This window comes from Scyliorhinus canicula, chromosome 4 (assembly GCF_902713615.1).
Source record: "Scyliorhinus canicula chromosome 4, sScyCan1.1, whole genome shotgun sequence".
NCBI classification, from domain to species: Eukaryota; Metazoa; Chordata; class Chondrichthyes; order Carcharhiniformes; family Scyliorhinidae; genus Scyliorhinus; species Scyliorhinus canicula.
The window spans coordinates 188,862,996-188,880,467 of NC_052149.1; positions in this window are offsets into that span (position 1 = coordinate 188,862,996).

The window sequence follows — 17,472 nt, forward strand, 5'->3', positions numbered from 1 at the left end:
GGTTTTCGGGATATAAACTGAAAATGGGTAAGAGTGAAATCTTTGTGATTCAGGCGAGGGGGCCGGAGAAGGGTTTGGGTGAGATGCCGTTCAAGGTGGTGGCGTGGAGCTTTCGGTATTTGGGTATCCAGGTGGCACGCGTGTGGGAGCAGCTTCATAAACTGAATCTGGGTCAGTTGGTAGAACAGATGAGAGGGACTATTGGAGGTGGGATGCACTCCCGTTGTCACTGGCGGGGCGGGTATAGACCGTGAAAATGACGGTCCTCCAGAGGTTTTTGTTTGTCTTTCAGAGCCTTTCAATTTTTATCCTCGAGGCGTTCTTTAAATAAGTAAATGCGGTGATCTCGGGATTTGTTTGGGCAGGTAAAACCCCGTGGGTGAGGAAGGTGCTGCTGGAAAGGGGGTGTTGGGGGGGCGGTGGGGACCGGATCTTCCAAATTTTATAAAGTATTATTGGGCGGCGAATATTGCGATGATCAGGAAGTGGGTGACGGGGAGGGGTCGGTATGGGAGTGGGTGGAGGCAGCCTCATGTAAAAACACAAGTTTGGGGACACTGTTAACAGCACCTCTGCCATTCTGGCCGGCCAGCTACTTCACAAGCCCAGTAGTAGTGGCAGTCCTGAGGGTATGGGGACAGTGGAGACAGCATATGGGGTTGGAGAGTGAGTCGGTGTGGGCACCAATATGTGGTAATTACTAGTTCGCTCTGGGAGGCGCTGGATGAGGATTTCCGGAGGTGGAAGCAAGATCAAGAGATTTGGAGATCTTTTTATTGATAGGGGCTTCCCGAGCTTAGAGGTGTTGAAGGAGGAGTTTGAGTTGCCAGATGGGAAAGTGTTCCGGTATCTGCAAGTGAGGGATTTTGGGCGGAGGCAGGTTTCGACCTTCCCGCACCTGATACACCGAGGGCTACAGGATAAGTCGGGGGTGTGGGTTAGTGACATGGCGGGGTTTCTCAGACTCAAGAAAATTAAATTTGCCTTGAGTGGATCGCTGCAGGGATTTTCCCGGAGGTGGCAGCCTTTCGTCGCCTTCTTCGAGAAATATTAGGCTGTCAGCACGGGGGGGGGGGGGGGGGACAGGAAAGGGCAGGAGAACCAATGGTACTGTTTGTGGAAGATGGTACTCTTTGTGTGAGCCATGTTGGCTGGGGTTGGTCACAGGGGGGGGGGGGGGGGTTGTTTTGTTCTTGTTGAAACCTGATGTTTAAAATTGTTTAAATTATAAATGTCTCAGTAAAATATTTTCCCCCCTAAAAATAATAATAATTTTCAAATCCTCTCTGGCCACAGGAGAGGTGTCAGAGGACTGGAGGACAGCTAATGTGATACCATTATTCAAAAAGAAAAGTAGGGATAATTCAACTATTTACAGACCAGTGAGTCGAACCTAGGTGGTAGGGAAATTATTGAAAGAAATTCTGAGGGGCAGAATTAATCAAGGATTAATCAAGGATTAATCAAGGATAGCCAGCATAGCTTTGTTAGGGGGACATCATGTCTCACAAATTTGATTGAATTTTTTGAGGAGGTGACTAAGTGTGTACAGGAGGGCAGTGCAGCTGATGTAGTCTACATGGAATTCAGTACGGCTTTTACCAATGTCCACAAGGGAGACTGATCAAGAAAGTAAGGGCCCATGGATCCAGAGCAATTTGGCAAATTGGATCCGAAATTGACTTTGCAGCAGGAGCCAGGGTGTGATGGTTGAAGGTTGTTTTTGTGACTGGAAATCTGTTCAGTAGTGTACCGGAGGGATTGGTGCTGGGTCCCTTGCTGTTTGTATTATGCATTAATGGCCTAGAAAGTAGGAGGTATGATAAGTAAGTCCGTAGATGGCATGAAAATCTTTGATGTGGTAAATGGCAAGGAGGAAAGCCTTAGTTTACTGGATGATATAGACAGGCAGGTCAGATGGGCAGAACTGTGACAAATGGAATTTAACCCTGAAAAGTGTGAGGTGATGTATTTTGGGAGGATGAACAAGGCAAAGGCATACACAATGAACGGTAGGATGCGAGGAAATACAGAGGACCACAGGGCCGTTAGAGGGCATATCCATAGATCACCGAAGGCAACAGGATGGGTAGATAAGGTGGTTAAGAAAGCATATGAGATACTTGCTTTTATTCGCCGAGGCTTACAATATAAGAGCAGAGAAGTTATTTTCTTTCTTTTTAAAAATAAATTTAGAGTACACAATTAACGGGCAATTTAGAGTGGCCAATCCACCTACCTTGCACATCTTTGGGCCGCCCCACGCAAACACGGGGAGAATGTGCAAACTCCACACGGACAGTGACCCAGAGCCGGGATCGCATCTGGGACCTCGGTGGTGTGAGGCAGCAGTGCTAACCACTGCACCACCGTTCTGCCCAAGAGCAGAGAAGTTATGATGGAGCCGTGTAAAATGCTCGTTAGGCCACAGCTGGTGTACGGTGTGCAGTTCTGATCGTCATCACTACATAAAAAATGTGATTGCACTAGATTGGGTGCAAAGGAGATTAAACAGGATGCTGCCTGGGCTGGAGCGTTTCAGCTATGAAGAGAGGCTGGTAAGAGTGGGATTGTTTTCCTCAGAGCAGGGAAGCTGATGGGGAACCTGATTGAGGTGTGCAAAAGTATGAGGGTAGACAGCAGAGAGTGAGCTTGCTTGGGGCAGGAGACAGTGGAGAGTGCGAGGCATTGGGGCAGGAGATAATGGAGACCGGGAGATTTTGGGGCAGGAGATAACGGAGAGTGGGAGACTTTTTGGAAGAAACAGCAGAGAGTGAGAGACTACAGGGCTTGAAAACAGCAGAGTGCGAGGCTTCAGGAATGAATACAACAGGAAATTACATAGAATTTACAGTGCAGAAGGAGGCCATTCGGCCCATCGAGTCTGCACCGGCTCTTGGAAAGAGCACCCTACCCCCTATCCAAGGTCAACACCTCCACCCTATCCCCATTACCCAGTAACCCCACCCAACACTAAGGGCAATTTTGGACACTAAGGGCAATTTATCATGGCCAATCCACCTGACCCGCACATCTTTGGACTGTGGGAGGAAACCGGAGCACCTGGAGGAAACCCACGCACACACGGGGAGGATGTGCAGACTCCGCACAGACAGTGACCCAAGCCGGAATCGAACCTGGGATCCTGGAGCTGTGAAGCCATTGTGCTATCCACAAGGCTACCGTGCTGCCCAAAATGCAAGAGTTCAGGACCAGGAATCAGCAGAGAGTGAAAAGATTTCAGGACCAGAAATCAGCAGAGAGTGAGAGATTTCAGGACCAGAAAACAGCAGAGTACAAATCTTTTGTGCAAGAAACAGCAGGGAGTATGAGACTTTGCAGCAGGAAACAGTGGAGGGTGAGAAACTTCAGGGCAGGAAACTGCAGAGTGCAAGACTTTAGGATTATGAAACAGAAGAATGTGCAGGAGTTTCGGACGAGAAAACAGCAGAGTGAAATATTTTAGGACCATAAAACAGGACAGTACATCTCTTCAGGACCAGAAAACAGCAGATAGTGAGTGATTTCAGGGCCAGAATGCAGTCAGGAGTGTGAGACTCCAGAACCAGAGAACAGCAGAGAATGTAAAACATCAGGACCAGAGAACAGCAGATAGTGCAAGTCTGCAGGGTCATAACAGCAAAAAGGGGACACTTCAGAGCCAGAGAACAGCAGGGAGCGCGATACTGCAGAAAGAGATAACATCAGAATGTGCGAGACTTCAGGCCTAGAAAACAGTGGGAAGTGTGCAAGATTCAGACTAGAAAACAAAAGAGACTGCTAGTCTTCAGTGCAGGAAAAATAGGAGAGTGTATGATTAGGATACAGGAGATAATGGAAAGTTGTGACCTTGCGACACGAGACAGCAGGGAGACTTCAGAGACAGTAGAGAGTGTACATTGTCAGGACCAAAGAACAGGGAAGAGGGAGAGACCTTACAACCAGAAAACAGGGTGTGCAAGTCTTTAGGACCAGAAAACAGCAGAGAGTGTGAGAAGTCAGGACCAGAAAATTGGAGAGTGAGATTTCAGGGCCAATAAACAGCAGAGTGCGAGACTTCAGGACCAGAAAACAGCCAAGGGTGTGATACCTCAGGACCTGCAGAGTGCAAGTCTTCTGTGCAGGGAACAGCGGAATGCATGAGCCTTAGCTGCAGGAGTCAATGGAGAGTGAGAGATTTGTGGTAAGAAACAGCAGAGGCTGTTTCTTGCTGAGGCAAGACCTCAGCACCGGAGAGAGAGAGCTGATTGGTGATGATTTAACTTTAGTGTTACCACACCTCAAGCAAGGGACAAAGTTCAGAAGGCAGGGCCTTCACAGTAACCTCAACTGATACGAGAATTTAACCTGTGCTGTTGGCATCTCTTTGCATTACAAAGCAGCAGTCCAGCCAACTGAGCTAACCAACCTGCTATTGGCATGCAAAATACTTTAGGGAATGGACAAGGTAGATGCAGCTGAGATGTTTCCCTTAGTTGATTAGTCTGGAATCAGGAGGCACAATTTCAAAATAAGGGCAGTGGATTTAAGACTGAGGTGAGGAGAAATGTCTTTGCGGAGAGGGTTGCGAATCTTTGGGAGGAGTGGAAGTTCAGTCATTGACTATGATTAAGGCAGAAGTTGATTGACTTCTGATTGTAAGGGTCCTTCCTTTTGATTCCCTTATTTCTCCTTTATTTTTGCCAATATTGTTTTTTTAAAAATTTAGAATACCCATTTATTATTTTTGTTTTTCAATTAAGGGGCAATTTTAGCGTGGCCAATCCACCTAACCTGCACATCTTTGGGTTGTGGTGGTGAAACCCACGCAGGCACAGGGAGAATGTGCAAACTCCACACGGACAGCGACCCAGGGTTGGGATTCAAATCCAGGTCCTCAGCACCGTAGTCCCAGTGCTATCTACTGCGCCACATGCCGCCCTGGCCATTATCGTTTTTGATCCATGGATGCTTGTTGGACGTGTATCTTTAAGTCAAGCAGCAGGGAAAATAAGAAATTCAAGAAGTTACAACATAGTATTTGCTGCTAGGGTTCGAACAGGAGAACCCAGACTTTGTGGGACCCGAGAGATGGGGTTGGACACGGTTCGATTGGTTGGCTGGTGGCCAGTGAGGTCAGCCAAATGGCTGTAATCTGCCCAGTAACAGGTGGTGATTGGATCATACCGCAGTGGAATGATTTTCACAGACCCAAGCAGCTCTGTGTTGAGTCCAAGATGGTACAGAAGAATAAACTGTGAGTGCTTGCTCTCTTTCTCTCTCTCTGTCTCTCACCAGAAAGGCTGTGAGTTTTTGAAACTGCAAAGACTTGAATGAATCTGCAGTGAAAATCATTACAGACTGGAAAGCAGAAATCTCGATCTGAAAGCTTGGTTTAAAGGACAGCGTGCGAGAAACAACCAACTGAAACAAAGACTTATCTTCTACTTTTACTTATTATTTGCGTCCCCCACTTCCCCTCAGTTTTTGTCTTGTGTGTGTATGTGTGTGTAGAGGATAGGGGCATGGTAAAGTGGGGCGTTAGGAAATAGACGATAGCTAACCAATTGTATTTGCTGAATATTTCATGATCATTCTTATAAATCAAAAGTAATTATGTTTAAATTTACAAACTTGGTGACGGCAATCACTGGGCAGCCAAGTGCAAAAGACTTTGGGTATTTTTCCAAGAATTATTAGTTAATTGAATTGTGTTGCGAATCCGGATCGAGGGGGGGCTGGAATTGGTCGTGCCCTAGCCCAGGATGTAGTAACACTGGTGAACAAAAATGTATAGAGTTATCGGGATAGTGTGAGTCAAAGGCATTGAAATGTCCAATCAACCATGATTGCATTGAATGGTGAGACAACAGCAGAGTGCAAGACTGCAGGACCAGAAAACAGTAGAGTCGGAGCCTTTAGGATCGGAACAGCAAATAGTGAGACTTTAGGAGCGGGAAACAGTGTTGAGCGGGAGACATCAGGACCAGAAACAGAACAGTGTGTGGGAATTTATGACCAGAAAACAGCAGATAGTGCGACAATTCAGGATTAGAAAACAGTACAGAAAGTCGAGGCGTTAGTGCTAGAAACGGTGGAGAGTGTGAGATGTTGGGGCAGGGAACAGCAGAGAATGAGAAACTTGGGGTGCAGTAAACAGGAGAGAATGCGAGACTTAGGGGTCAGAAACAGCGGAAAGTTTGAGAATTTAGGACCAGAATACAACAGGAGTGCAGGAGTTGCAGAAAAGATAAAAACAAGAGAGTGTGACATTTTATTCCCAGAAAACAGCAGAGATTGTGAGACTTGAGAGCAAGAAAACAGCAAAAGGTGTGAGACCAACAAATCGTGGAGAGTCAGAGACGTCAGCAGCAGAAAACCACAAAGAGTGAGACCCTTTAGCACCAGACAGAGAATGTGAGAGCTCTGGAGCAGACGTCAGCAGAGTGTGAGACATTAGGATGCAAAAACTGTAGACTGCAAGACTTTAGGACCTGAAAACAGCAGAGGGTGAATAACCTCAGGACTAGAAAACATCAGAGTGCAAGATTTCGGAACCCAAAAACAGTAGGGAGCAAGAACGAAGGACCAGAAGACAGTAAAAAGTGTGAGAATATATGCATAGAAAACAAGAGCAGGTTGTTAGGAGCAGGAAGCAGAAGTGAATGTGAGATTCCAAGGCCAGAAACAGCAGAAAGTGCAAAATCTCAGGACAAGAAACCAGCAGAGTATGAGACGTCAGGACCAGAAATCAGCAGAGTAAGGGACTTCAGAACCAGAAAACATGAAAGAGACAGAGAGATCTGGACCAAATAACTGCAGAGAGCAGGAGACATCAGAACCAGAAACAGCAGACATTACGATACTTTCATGTCAGATACAAAGTAAACTTTGAGTCTTCAGGCCCAGAAACGGTGGGGAGTGCAAGAGTACTGGACCAGAAAACAACATAAAGTACAAGCCCTCAAGGTCAGAAACAGTGGAAAGTGAAATTCATTGGGACAGGAGACAATGGAGACTGGGAGATTTTGGAGGAGAAAGAGATGGTGAAGTGTGTGAGACATTTTGGCAGAGTGCAAGGCTTCAGAAATGGTACAACAGGGAGTGCAGACACGAAAACAGCAGAAAGAAACAGTGGGGAGTGGGAGACATTGTAGCAGGAAACAGTGGAGAGTGAGAGACTTTGGGGCAGGAAACAGCAGAGTGTGCGAGACCTCAGGACCAGGAAACAGCAGAGAGTGCAAGTCTTCTGTGCAGGAAACAGCGAAGAGTAAGCCTTGGGTGCAGGAAACAGCAGGGAGTGAGATACTTTGGGCAGAAAACAACTGAGTGCAAGACTTTGGAACAGAAAACAGAAAGATGTTAAGACCAGAAAACAGGAGAGAGTGAGAGACTTCAAGACCAGAACACAGCCGAGAGTGGGAGTCTTCAAGGCCTGAACACAGCAGAGTGGGAGACTTTGGGGTCAGAAATAGCAGAAACTGCGAGACAGCAGGACCAGAAAATAGCAGAGGGTGTAAGCCACCAAGGCGAGAAACAGTAGAAAGTGCAAGACTTCAGTACCAGAACACAGCAGAATGTGTGACTTTAAAAACAGAAAACAGCAGAGAGGGGGGAGACCCGAGGACTATAAAACAGTAGAGAGTGTGGGCCCTCAGGGCCTGGAAGCAGCAGAGAATGGTGAACCTTGGGAGCAGGAGATGGCGGAGAGTGTGAGACTTTGTGACAGGAAACATCAGAGACTGAGATACTTCTGCGCAATAAACAACAGAGTGCAAGACTTTGGAGTGGAAAGCAGCAGGTGGAGCGAGACTTTGGCGCAGAATACAATGGAGAGCGCGAGATGTTTTGGACAGGAGGTTGCAGAGTGTGGAGTCTTTGCGACCAGGAACAGCAGAACGTGCAGTACCTCAGGACCAGAATACAGCGGAAAGTGAGAGCCTTTAGAGCCAGAAATCAGCAGAGATTGTGAGACTACAGGGTTAGACAAGGGTTTGACAAAGTGCCACATAAAAGACTGATCCAGAAGGTGAGATCACAGGTGATTGGAGGTAGAGTAAGAGATTACTAGATTGGATTGAGGATTGGCTGACTTGACAGAAAGCGGAGGATCGGGATAAATGGGTGTTTCTCTGGCTGGTGAACTGTAACTAGCGGAGTGCTGAAGGGGTCAGTCCTTGGACCTCAACTGTTTACAATCTAAACAAATGATACAAATCTATGCAAATGATTTGCCAGCAGGGACAGCATGGAACATAGCAAACTTTGCAGGTGATACTAAAATAGGTGGGAAAGCAGGCAGTGAAGAGGACGTAAAGATTTTACAGGTGGATATATATAGGCTAGGAGATTGGACCAAAATTTGGCAGATGGAATTTAATGTGGATAAGTGTAGAGACAACAAGACTTCCGTGCAGGAGATAGTGGAAAATGCGAGACTTTGGGACAGGAACAGCAGAACATGTAATACCTCAGGACCAGAAAACAGCAGAGCCTGAGAGACCTCCAGGCAGGGAACAGCAGAGAGTGCAAGATTTTGGAGTAAGAAACAATGGAAAATGCGGGTCGTCAGGACCGTCAAACAGCAAGAAGCACGAGACATCTTGACCAAAAATCAGCAGATAGAGTGTGCGATATGAGAGCCAGAAAACAGCAGAGTGAGAGACTTTGAATGCAATCTAGCAAAAAAACATGAAAATGGATTGGAAAGTATTCTATAGTAATGTAAAAAGAAAGCGTTTGTCTAAGAGAAATATGGGTCCATTGCATGCAGAGTCAAGAGAATTCATAATGGGGAATAGAGAAATGGAAAAGAAGATAAATTATTATTTTGTAATAAAAGCAAATTACTGCGGATGCTGGAATCTGAAACGAAAGGGAAAATGCTGGAAAATCTCAGCAAGTCTGGCAGCATCTGTAGGGAGAGAAAAGAGCCAACGTTTCGAGTCCGATGACTCTTTGTCAAAAAAATTATTATTTTGTGTCTGTTGTCACAAAGGAAGATACAGGAAATTTCCCAGATAATTTCCCAGTCCAAAGATGTGCGGGTTAGGTGGATTGGCTATGCTAAATTGCCCGTAGTGTCCTAATAAAAGTAAGGTTAAGGGGGGGGGGGTTGTTGGGTTACGGGTATAGGGTGGATACGTGGGTTTGAGTAGGGTGATCATGGCTCGGCACAACATTGAGGGCCGAAGGGCCTGTTCTGTGCTGTACTGTTCTACTGTTCTATGTTCTATATGGAGATCCAAGTGATTAGGCAGGATGAGGAGTTGAATGAAATTAGTATAATTAAGAAGACCGTATTGGAGAAATTAATGATGCTGAATGGACCCTGGGGCCTGATAATGTGCATCCCAGAGTGTTGAAAAAGTGTTCAAGTGACAGTGGATGTATTGGTGATCATCTTCCAAAATCTATAGATTCTGAAATGATTCCTGAAGACTGGAAGGTAGCAAATGTCACCCCATTATCTAAGAAGGGAATGAGAGAGAAAACAGGGAACTGCAGACCTGTTTGCCTTACATCAGTTTCAGGGAAAATGTTTTTTTTTTAATTTAGAGTACCCAATGTTTTTTCAAATTGAGGGGCAATTTAGCGTGGCCAACCCACAAACCTTGCACATCTTTGGGTTGTGGGGGTGACGCCCTTGCAGACAAGGGGAGAATGTGCAAACTCCACATTGGCAGTGACCCTAGGCCAGGATCGAACCTGGGTCATCGACCCCGTGAGGCAGCAGTGCGAACCACCGTGCCGCCCCAGTTTCAGGGAAAATTTTATAATCTATTATAAAGGATGTGATAAATTGGCACTTGGATGATCATGATGTAATTGTGCATAGCCCGCATGGGTTTATGAATGGGAAGTCATGTTTGATTAACTTGTTGGAGTTTCTAGAGACTTTGCAAACAAAATTGACAAAAATTGAACATAGTGCGCTGGATTCTCCATTGGCAGGATCCTCCGCATTACCGGCAGCACACTCATGCCCGCGGATTTCCCGACGGCGTGGAGCTGCCCACAATGAGAAACCCCACTGGCCGGCTGGCGGGACGGAGGATACCGCTGCCGGTGGGGAGGTGCTGCACCTGAAAGCGGGTGCGGCAGGATGGAGACTCTCCCAGTATATCTGGATTTTCAGGAGGCTTTTGATAAAATCCCTAGAAAGGAGGTTGATAAGCAAAATAAAAGCACATGAGCTGGGAGGTAATCTACTGGCATGGATTCAGGATTGGCAGTAAATGGAGAGTAGGAATAAAGAAATCATTCTCGCATTGGCTGGCCATGACTAACTGCAAGGATCAGTACTTGGGCCCCAGCTGTTCACAATTATTATCAATTATTTGGAGGTGGGGACCAAATGTAATATTGTCAAACCTGTGATGATAGAAAGGTAGGCGGGAATGTGCATTGTAAGGAAGATGTCAAGTGACTACAGGCAAATTTGAACAGACTTAATGACTGGGCAAGGTAATGGCAGATGGAATATAATGTCTAAAAATGTGAGGTAATCGACTCTGGTATGTCTTGAATTTACCTAGTAACAGCAATAAAACAAAGTTTAACAAAACATTATAGGATGTGAGATGTCCAGCAACAGGCAATAGTCTGCCAAAGACAGCAGTATACAGGATTCAAAAGTCTCCAGTGATATGCATTTATGCTCTCCCGTAATGAGTTTAAAAAGCAGTTTAGATAAGAATCAAATGTGAATGGCTTATGAGGAGAAACAGCTCATAGATATTTGCGAAAATCAGTGAGGTATACATATGTTAATATGTACTCAAGGAAGTTAATGGGGGCAGACAGCTGAATACATAGAAGGCATAATCAAAGAGGAACAAAGGTATAATTGGCCAGACAATCATTAGCCTGGCGGGCAGGTAACACTTAGCAGCCTTAGAAAGCAGAAAGGCCAGTTTCCAACCATCAAGCCTGAAGGCTTTACCGCTAACAGTCTTGAAGTCTTAGAGTCAAGTCAGTACAGAAAAACTTTGTAATGGGAGTTTTAAACATCTTCACTGGACCAGGAAAAGACGTAACCCAGACTTGAGTATCATCCTTATATTGAGTGGTAACTTTAAGCTGATTATTTAATTTGGATTTTGTTTGGGGAACAGTGGCAATTTTACAGAGTTCAGGTATCGTAAATATATTTTGGAATAAGGGGTACATTTTACACAAACTGTGTATGTGTTTAGTAATTCATATACTGTCATTGTCTGAGAACCATGATGTGGGGAGGTGCCGGCGTTGGACTGGGGTGAGCACAGTAAGAAGTCTTATAACATCAGGTTAAAGTCCAACAGGTTTGTTTCAAATCACGAGCTTTCGGAGCACTGCTCTTTCCAGTGCTCCGAAAGCTAGTGATTTGAAACAAACCTGTTGAACTTTAACCTGGTGTTGTAAGACTTCTTATTGTCTGAGAGTACAGTCGTCCAGTTTGTGTGTATTTGACTTTTACTTACTTCAATATCTTTAATAATTGTTACAAATTACTAGGCTATTTAATATCACTGTGGTTTCACTTGCCTCTTCACACCAAAGCAAAACAAAATTATGCACCCCACAAACTGCTGCTCCAAGTTCGGATACCCTCAAAGTTAACATCAACGTGCTTCGTGACAGGTGGAAGGAACAGAAGTGCGAGTATTTCTTAAATGGTAAGAAATTAGAAAGGATGATGTACAAAGAAACCTGGGTGTTCATGTCACAGAAGGATGCTAATGAATAAAAAGCTAGAATTCATACAATCATTTAGGATTTAATAATTTAGAGTTGGGAAAGTGAACACATATACAAGTATAACAATTTTTACTCAGCAATCTTAAACTACAAAAATGACCAGCGCTTGCTGCCAAAGTTTCTTTGCACTAAGCAAAGATAACAATCAGGTCCACTCTAAAGTTGGTCACTTTTAAGCTTTTTAAAATGTTTAAATCATGCTTTCTCACCATGCCCTCTCTGCCATCACAACCGTGGGCAGCACGGTAGCACAGTGGTTAGCACAGTTGCTTCACAGCTCCAGGGTCCCAGGTTCAATTCCCGGCTTGGGCCACTGTCTGCATGTTCTCCCCGTGTCTGTATGGGTTTCCTCCGGGTGCTCCGGTTTCCTCCCACAGTCCAAAGATTTGCAGGTTAGGTGGATTGGCCATGATAAATAGCCCTTAGTGTCCAAAAAGGTTAGGTGGGATTACGGGGATAGGGTGGAGGCATGGGCTTAAGTAGGGTGCTCTTTCCAAGGGCCAGTGCAGACTCGAAGGCTCAAATGACCTCCTTCTGCACTGTAAATTCTATGGAAAAGCTTTAAAGTCATTTTCTTTTTTTTTTAAATAATTTTTATTGAAGAGATTTTTTACATGAAAATACTTACCCCCCCTAACCATAGACTATTACACAATATTCCCTCTTAACAGATAACCCCCCCCCCCCCGCCCGACCCCCCGCGCGCGCTGTCCCTCCCCCCCCCAAAAAACAAACAAAGCAACAATTAACATCAAACATGAACTGCGAACAAATTTGTCCACATTACAACCTTAAATAACCCACCACCCCCGTTGTTGCCTCCCCCCCCCCCCCCCCCCCCCCGGGTTGCTGCTGCTGCGACCTCTGCACCCTATCTTTGAGCCAAAAAGTCGAGGAAAGGCTGCCACCGCCTGAAGAACCCTTGTACCGACCCTCTCAGGGCGAATTTGACCCTTTCCAACTGGATAAAGCTTGCCATGTCATTAATCCAAGTTTCCACGCTTGGAGGCCTCGCGTCCTTCCACTGTATCAGTATCCTTCTTCGTGCAACTAGGGACGCAAAGGCCAGTATTCCGGCCTCTCTCGCCTCCTGTACCCCCGGCTCCACCCCAACCCCAAAGATCGCTAGTCCCCACCCTGGTTTGACCCTGGATCCCACCACCCTCGACACCGTCCTTTGCCACCCCCTTCCAGAACTCCTCCAGTGCCGGACATGCCCAAAACATATGGACATGGTTCGCTGGACTTCCCGAACACCTGACACATCTGTCCTCACCCCCAAAGAACCGACTCATCCTTGTCCCCGTCATATGGGCTCTATGTAGCACCTTAAATTGAATGAGGCTAAGCCTCGCACACGAGGAGGAAGAATTAACCCTCTCCAGGGCATCAGCCCATGTCCCATCCTCTATCTGCTCTCCCAGCTACCCTCCCACTTGGCTTTCAACTCCTCTACTGATGCCTCCTCAGCCTCCTGCATTACTTTGTATATGTCCGATATCCTCCCCCCTCCGACCCAGACCCCCGAGAGCACCCTATCGCTCGCCCCCCTGCTGGGGAGCAAGGGGAACCCTTTCACCTGGCGGCTAGCAAATGCCTTCACCTGCAAATGTCGAAACACGTTTCCCGGGGGGAGCCCGAATTTCTCCTCCAGCTCTCTCAGGCTCGCAAACCTCCCATCTACAAACAGATCCTTCAGCTGCCTGATGCCCACCCTGTGCCAGCTCTGAAATCCCCCGTCCATGTTCCCCGGGATGAATCTATGGTTCCCTCTTAACGGTGCCTCCATCAGACCTCCCACTTCCCCCCTGTGTCGCCTCCACTGCCCCCAGATCTTGAGGGTGGCCGCCACCACCGGGCTCGTGGTGTACCTCGTGGGAGGGAGCGGCCATGGCGCCGTTACTAGGGCCCCCAGGCATATGTTGCCACAGGACGCCCTCTCCATTCGTTTCCAAGCTGCCCCCTCCCCTTCCATCATCCACTTGCGCACCATCGACACATTAGCCGCCCAGTAATACCCCGAAAGGTTGGGTAATGCCAGCCCTCCACTCTCCCTACTCCGCTCCAAGAAGACCCTCCTCACCCTTGGGGTGCCGTGCGCCCACACGTAGCTCATGATGCTGCTCGTCACCTTTTTGAAGAAGGCCCTAGGGAGGAAGATGGGCAAGCACTGAAATAAAAACAAAAACCTTGGGAGGACCGTCATTTTAACGGACTGCACTCTGCCCGCCAGTGACAGCGGCACCATGTCCCACCTTTTAAATTCCTCCTCCATCTGTTCCACTAGCCTAGAGAAGTTCAACTTGTGGAGAGTCCCCCAGTTCCTTGCCACCTGCACCCCTAAATATCTAAAACTCTTTCCTGCTCTCTTCAACGGGAGTCTCCCGATTCCCTCTTCCTGGTCCCCTGGGTGTATCACAAATACCTCACTCTTACCCAGGTTTAGCTTGTACCCCGAAAAGTCCCCGAATTCTGCTAGCAGTTCCATCACCTCCGGCATTCCCCCTTCTGGGTCTGCCACGTATAGCAGCAGGTCGTCCGCGTACAGCGATACCCGGTGCTCCTCCCCACCCCTTGTCAGCCCTCTCCACCCCCCTGAGCCCCTCAGTGCCATCGCCAACGGTTCAATTGCCAGTGCGAAGAGCAGGGGGGACAAGGGGCACCCCTGTCTGGTCCCCCGGTGGAGCCCAAAATACTCCGATCTCCTACCATTCGTCACTACACTTGCCGTCGGGGCCGAATATAACAGCTTCACCCATTTAATAAATCCCTCCCCAAATCCAAACCGCTCCAGCGTCTCCCACAGGTACTTCCACTCCACCCTATCGAATGCTTTCTCCGCGTCCAATGCCACCACTATCTCCGCCTCCCCCTCCACTGCCGGCATCATGATGACGTTTAGCAGCCTCCGCACGTTCGTATTAAGCTGCCGCCCTTTCACAAAACCCGTCTGGTCCTCGTGTATCACCCCTGGCACACAATCCTCTATCCTGGTAGCCAGGATCTTTGCCAGCAGCTTGGCGTCCACATTCAGGAGCGAGATAGGCCTATATGACCCACACTGCACGGGGTCCTTATCCCGCTTCAAGATCAGAGAGATCAGTGCCTGCGACATTGTCGGGGGCAGAGCCCCCCCCTCCCATGCCTCGTTGAAGGCTCGCACCAGCACAGGGCCCACCAGATCCGCATATTTTTTGTAAAATTCCACCGGGAACCCGTCTGGCCCCGGCGCCTTCCCCGACTGCATATGCCCAATCCCCTTGACTAGCTCCTCTAGCCCTATCTGCGCCCCCAGCCCCTCTACCAGCTCCTCTTGGACCTTGGGGAACCTCAGTTTGTTCAAGAAGCCCTCCATCCCCCCTCCCCTCGTCGACGGCTCTGACCGATACAGCTCCTTATAGAAGTCTCTGAAAACCCCATTTACTTCTGGCCCCTTCTGCACTATGTTCCCACCCCTCTCCCTTACTCCCCCAATTTCTCTAGCCGCATCCCGCTTGCGGAGCTGATGCGCCAGCATCCTACTCGCCTTCTCCCCATACTCATAAACCGCGCCCTGCGCCCTTCTCCACTGTGTCTCCGCCTTTCTGGTGGTCAACAGGTCAAACTTAGCCTGCAAACTACGCCGTTCCCCCAGCAGCCCCTCCTCTGGTGCCTCCGCATATTTCCTATCCACGTCCAGAAGCTCCCCCACCAGCCTCTCCCTCTCCTGTCTCTCCCTCCTTTCCCTATGTGCCCGTATGGAGATCAGCTCCCCCCGGATCACCGCCTTCAGGGCCTCCCATACCATCCCCACCTGCACCTCCCCCGTGTCATTAATGTCCAGATATCTCTCAATGCTCTTCCGGACCCTCTTACACACCTCCTCATCCGCCAGCAACCCCACATCCAGACGCCACAGCGGACGCTGGTCTCGCACCTCTCCCATTTCCAAATCTACCCAGTGTGGCGCGTGGTCTGAGACCGCTATGGCCGAGTACTCCACTTCCCGTACTTTCGGGATCAGTCCCCTGCTTAATACAAAAAAGTCAATTCTAGAATAGACTCTGTGGACATGGGAGAAAAAGGAATACTCCCTCGCCCTCGGCCTCCCAAACCTCCAGGGGTCCACCCCTCCCATCTGCTCCATAAACCCCTTTAACACTTCTGCCGCTGCCGGCCTCCTACTCGTCCTTGAACTCGATCTGTCCAACACGGGGTCCAGCACTGTGTTGAAGTCCCCCCCCATGATCAGGCCCCCTGCCTCCAGGTCCGGAATGAGGCCCAGTAGGCGCCTCATGAAGCCAGCGTCGTCCCAGTTCGGGGCATACACGTTAACCATCACCACTTTCTCCCCCTGCAGCCTACCCTTCACCATGACATATCTACCCTCTTTATCCGCCACCACCTCCGCCGCCACGAACGACACCCTCTTCCCTACCAGGATCGCCACCCCTCGGTTCTTTACGTCCAGTCCTGAGTGGAACACTTGTCCCACCCACCCCCTTCTCAGGCGGACCTGGTCCGCCACCTTCAAATGGGTCTCTTGTAGCATTGCTACATCCGCCTTCAGCCCCTTCAAATGCGAGATTACTCTCGTTCTCTTGACCGGCCCATTCAGCCCCCTCACATTCCAAGTGATCAGCCGGGTCGAAGGGCAGCCCGCCCCTTTCCCCCGCCGACTAGCCATATCCTGTCACCTGCTCGCCCCGAGTCAGCCCTCCCTTTCTGACCCGCTCCCCATGGCGATGGCGCCCCCCCCCCCCCACCCCTCCAGTCCTCAACTTCTCCTCCCTGGCCTTTTCAGCAGCAACCCGGTGCCCCCCCCCCCCCCCCCCCCCCAGGCTAGGACCCTTCCTAGCCGCGACGCACCCTCCATAGTACTTCCGTGAGTCAGCTGGTTTACGCTGACCCGGCTGCCCCTGCCACACTCCGGCTCCTCCCGGCATGGGGGACGTCCCCCCCCTTACCACCCCTCCTTGACCCCGCTCCAGCGCGGGAAAGGGAGCCATTGCTGACCACGCCCCTTACTCCCACCCCCCTCCCTCCTCTGCCCCGTGCGCGGGAAACCAGAGGAAAGCCCGCGCTTTCGCCCTGCCCCTCCCCGCCCCTCCATCTTCAGTTCCACCCCCGTCCCCGATCTCCCACCGATAAATACAAAACAACCAAAAACCCCACAAGAAACACATACCCCCGGCACTCCCCCCCCACCCCGCCCTCCCACCATAACATTATAAATAACAGGAAAAAGAGAGAAAAAACTGGTATAGAGAACAAAAAGGGTCCAAAAATACGGCCAAGTGAAAATCCAACCAACAGAAAGCCACGTGTCCAGCTTAAAGTACCAGAGCGGCAACGACCGCCAAGTTCTAGTTCGAGCCCAGCTTTTCTTCCTGGACAAAGGCCCACGCCTCCTCCGGGGACTCGAAATAGTGGTGCTGGTCCTTGTAGGTCACCCACAAGCGCGCTGGCTGCAGCATCCCGAATCTAATTCTCTTGGCATGCAGCACCGCCTTCGTCCGGTTGAACCGGGCCCGCCGCTTTGCCACCTCCGCACTCCAGTCCTGAAAGATCCTCACCGTCGAGTTCTCCCATTTGCTGCTCCTCTCTCTCTTGGCCCACCTCAGCACCCTCTCCCGGTCACTGAATCGCTGGAACCGAACCAGCACCGCCCTCGGGGGTTCGTTTGCTCTTGGCTTCCTGGCCATTACTCTGTAGGCCTCCTCCAATTCCAGGGGCGAAGGGACGGCCCCTGCCCCCATCAGTGAGCCCAGC